Genomic DNA, 4,636 nt, shown 5'->3' on the forward strand with positions numbered 1-4,636 from the left:
CTCTCCCTCTCCCCTCTCCTCTTCCTCTCCTCTCCCTCTCCCCTCTCCTCTCCCTCTGTCTCCCTTCTCTCTCTCTCTCTCTCTCTCTCTCTCTCTCTCTCTCTCTCCTCTCTCTCCCCCTCCATACCCCTTCCATAACTTTTTTAAGGCTTAGTAGCGCATACATGGTACTTATTACTCATAAGCGGTACTATTCCCATTATTTGATACCCTGGGATAACATTTTTAGACTTAGTAGTGCATACGCGCTACTTATTAGTCGAGAATAACATTAGGCTTGCCAACATTTTATGGCGTAGCAGTGCATACGCAGTTATCAATGTAGCATGTACATGGTTTGTAGACATAGTTTTAGTTGCCCAAGAATCAATTCTAGCCAATCTTGCAACTTTTCCTTGCAAGCAACTGACGATTTTTTGAGCAGGCAAAAAAATGCTACTTAATTGAAAATGGCTTCGAGTCATCGAAAATCGAGATAGGCCATTGTAGAGGAGCCTCACGTGACCCCACAAGATCAAGCAGATCAACCGTATGTGTCATGGATTGGAAGAAATAGTCCGTCAAATTTTGACCATTTTTTGGACTCAGGGCACTTGAGAGATCTCACCGGTAGGGTATGACTCTCGACATTCTGGTGCTTTGGGATGCACAACAGGGGCATGCCTAGCATAAACATGTCCACCCAGATGCACTCGTGATGTCGGTTTGTGTACACAAGGAACAAAATCAATTCTAGCCAATCTCGCAACTTTTCCTTGCAAGCAACTGATGGTTTTTTTAGCAGGCCAAAAAATGCTACTAATTGAAAATGGCTTCGATTCGTCAAAAAATAAGATAGGCCACTATAGAGGAGCCTCACATGACCCCACGGGATCAAACAATTTGACTGTATGTGTCATGGATTGGAAGAAATAGTTCGTCAAATTTTGACAATTTTTTGGACTTAGGGCACTTGTGAGATCTCACCAGTAGGGTATGACTCTCGACGTTCTGGTGCTTTGGGATGCATGATAGGGGCATGCCTAGCATAAACATGCCCACCTGGATGTGCTTGTGACGTCGGTTTGTGAACATGAGGAACAAAATCAATTCTAGCCAATCTTGCAACTTTTCCTTGCAAGCAACTGACAGTTTTTTTAGCAAGGGAAAAAATGCTACTAATTTAAAATGGCTTCGAGTCATCAAAAATTGAGATAGGCCATTGTAGAGGAGCCTCATGTGACCCCACGGGATCAAACAGATTGACCGTATGTGTCGTGGATTTGAAGAAATAGTTTGTCAAATTTTGACAATTTTTTGGACTCAAGGCACTTGAGAAATCTCACCGGTAGGGTATGACTCTCAATGTTCTAGTGCTTTGGGATGCATGACAAGGGCATGCCTAGCATAAACATGCCCACCCAGATGCGCTCGCAACATCAGTTTGTTCACATGAGGAATAAAATTTGACCATTGCGAGTATGAGGGTGCTCTCGCACCAAACACATTGTTGTTTAAATTCATATTGTCGATTTTTGTTGTTTATATTCATATTGTTAATTACATATGCAAATATTGATTTAAATTTATAAAAGGGCAGCCACCAAATACAACAAATACACAATAATGAACTGAATACAAGGAGTTTTGTAGGGTTAATTCAACATTTTAGAAATTTTATCAAATCATATTCCACAATTACAATGCTTTATATCATATATTTTTGTTGTTTATATTCGTATTGTTTATTACATATGCAAATATTCATTTAAATTTATAAAAGGACAACCACAAAATACAACGAATACAAAATAATTAACTCATTACACATTTATTGGATCGAATATCGATATTTATATATATAAAAAAAGGCATGTCTGCCAAGTCAATACAAGTATTACAAAAATGTGGCATGTGCCATGTCCAAATCGATATACAATAAAAATGTAGAATATATCTACATGTATTGGTCATTCTATGACCAAAACTAACACTATATGATCCTAAACTTCTGGTGGATCATCAAAATCAAGCCTCTTTGGCACAGTACATGGCTCTGTAGATGGCTGCAAAACCACAATTCAAAAGCCAAGTTAGAATTCTTTTGTAGAAAATAGTTCACAACTGACATGATAACTATGCTTTTAACTTTAATTCCTTTGCAATTGAAATGTAGATTACCTCATCGGCTGATCCAGGAGCTAATGTCTTCACTCTCCTCTCCTTGTCACTCTTAGGAATTTTCTTGAAAACATACTTAAATGGATCCACATTATGGTCGTACTATGAACAAGTCTATTGTAGATTTAATGTACAATTAATACAATGTACTAACATAAATATATCAAAAACACTTAAAAGCTATAATATAGAGAACAATGACGTACCTGTGCCTCAGATGCTTCTCCAATGGACTGAGGATGGCTCACCATCGATGTAGAAATGGTCGCTATTACCTATACAAAAAATGTACAAAGATTAAATACAATTAATATAATGATAAGTATTGAAGGTTGAAAACAATTAATTTTACATATCAAACAAAAGTGTACCGGATCTTGATATGCTTCTCCAGTGCAAGGAGGAGGGTTCACCATTGATGAAATAGGTATGGATATTTCCTATATGAAAAAAATATAAGATTATAATATATCACAAGTTCACATGTATGTGTGCATATAATCATGAAATCAAGAAAATAAAGTAGAGATACATACTTCCACCCTCTCTTGATTCGCGGGTGAATCAGGTGCATTCAACATATCCACAAAGCTCAATGGTCGATGTACATGTAAAATAGACAAAAAACACTAATCAATCTACAGACCCCAACTAATACTTGATTTCAACATTTTCAAAAAATTGTACAACTAAAAATGTGTTCAATTACCTTCTTCACACGTTTTGGCGTCTTCGAGATATTCTTTTTCTTCGGACAAGCCCTAGACACAGAGGGGGTGCCCTAAAAACAAAAAATTAACATGAGATATTAGTACAGATAATAAATTAAACATAATTTTAAAAATCTAAAATGAAATGACTTGCATATTCCATCAAAACAATACATAAAAAGAGTTGTACAAAATATGATACCGTATAGCCTTGTAGGCCAAAATCAATCGCCGACAGCGTGATGTCATTAATCTGGGACATTTCGTCCCCTGACAACACCTACAAACCAGAAATTGGACCAAGCATTAAAGATAGTTAATATATCTTGTATTTTTTTGAATTCAAAGTGTACTATTCTATTTTAACATGTTACAAGATTTATACCTCAAGCGTCGAAGTTGCAACTATGGTAACTGGGGGAGGTGTATGGGATACTGTTGCTGCATCCTGAAATGCATATTATTTGTCTCAATTTAAATCGATGTATAAATGAAAATTCATTTATGTAATTACAAAATTAAAGTGACTGATAAATAAAATGTTATGAATTCAAATCAACACACCTATGTTAGTGGCTCATGGGAAAACACCATGTCCATCAACTCATCTGTCAGCGCGACATCCTCAACCGTGTGAGCCTCACATCTACAACTGCAAATCGTACATAGATGATATGAGTATCCATCTGCACCGGCTGCATCATCTATCCCCAAGCATATCCCTGAGCAACTGACAGACATATGCTCGATGGGCTCTCTGTCGCCCTCTAACGACTCATCATCCAGTACAATAGGGTGTGATAATGATGTCCCATGCTGGATGATGGCACCAATCAATGCTGTGGCCGCCTAAAGAGTCTGTAGCTCCATCGACTCTTTCAGCTCTAATGGGACAACCTGATGCACCTTGGGTTTGGGTGCTAGGGGGAAACAACTCTCCATGGCTAATCACCTACGAGCTCCAGGTCTATCTTGGGTAGAGCCACCACCTCTACCATGAAACTTTCTCATGTCAAAATAATTTGGGCGCACATTGAGCACAAACTCACAATATATTTTTCTCAAAAAATATAATGGCACCTCATAATTATTACAAGGTGGATCGTCAAAGACCATCCACCACCTTTGCCAAAAAAGATTCTTCATCTGCACATCGGTACACCAATGTATGGGAAACCTCTTTGCATTAGGAGGTAATGACTGACCAATTTTGGGGTCAACAAAAAGGGCACATATTTGTTGTTTAGAAATATTTTTGTTTTTAACTCCATCGTATGATAGCCCATTGGCATAGAATTGACGACACCTATCCCTAAAGCTTCCCCATTTGGTAATTTCTGTGGAAACAGCTATGGCACCACTAGCTAATGTTTCTAGGCTAGTGGCGAGGGATTGATGATGGTCAAGTTCAGAAGTTTTCAATTTTACAATCAGTCTATTGATTTTGGATGTATTTTTCCCCAACTGACTAATTAATTCTTCCTTTGTTTCGGCTGTGCGGTCAAAAGGAGGAATTCGGGGTTGTTCTTGTGTGTTTTCAAGAGGTGCATTTGGTTGTTCTTGTGGGTTTTCAGGAGGTGCATTTGGTTGTTCTTGTTCTGGATTAGAAGAATCTTGTTTTTGAAACAAAAAATGAAAAAACCTAATCAAAATTAATGAAATTAAATTCAAAATGTAAAACAAATTGCATAAACTAGAAAGAAAGACAAAAAAAACAAAAACTAACCTTGATCCATAGCCTGAGGACAAATTTCGCACCCCGTTCG

Source organism: Cryptomeria japonica, chromosome 4 (genome assembly GCF_030272615.1).
Source record: "Cryptomeria japonica chromosome 4, Sugi_1.0, whole genome shotgun sequence".
Classification (NCBI taxonomy): Eukaryota; Viridiplantae; Streptophyta; class Pinopsida; order Cupressales; family Cupressaceae; genus Cryptomeria; species Cryptomeria japonica.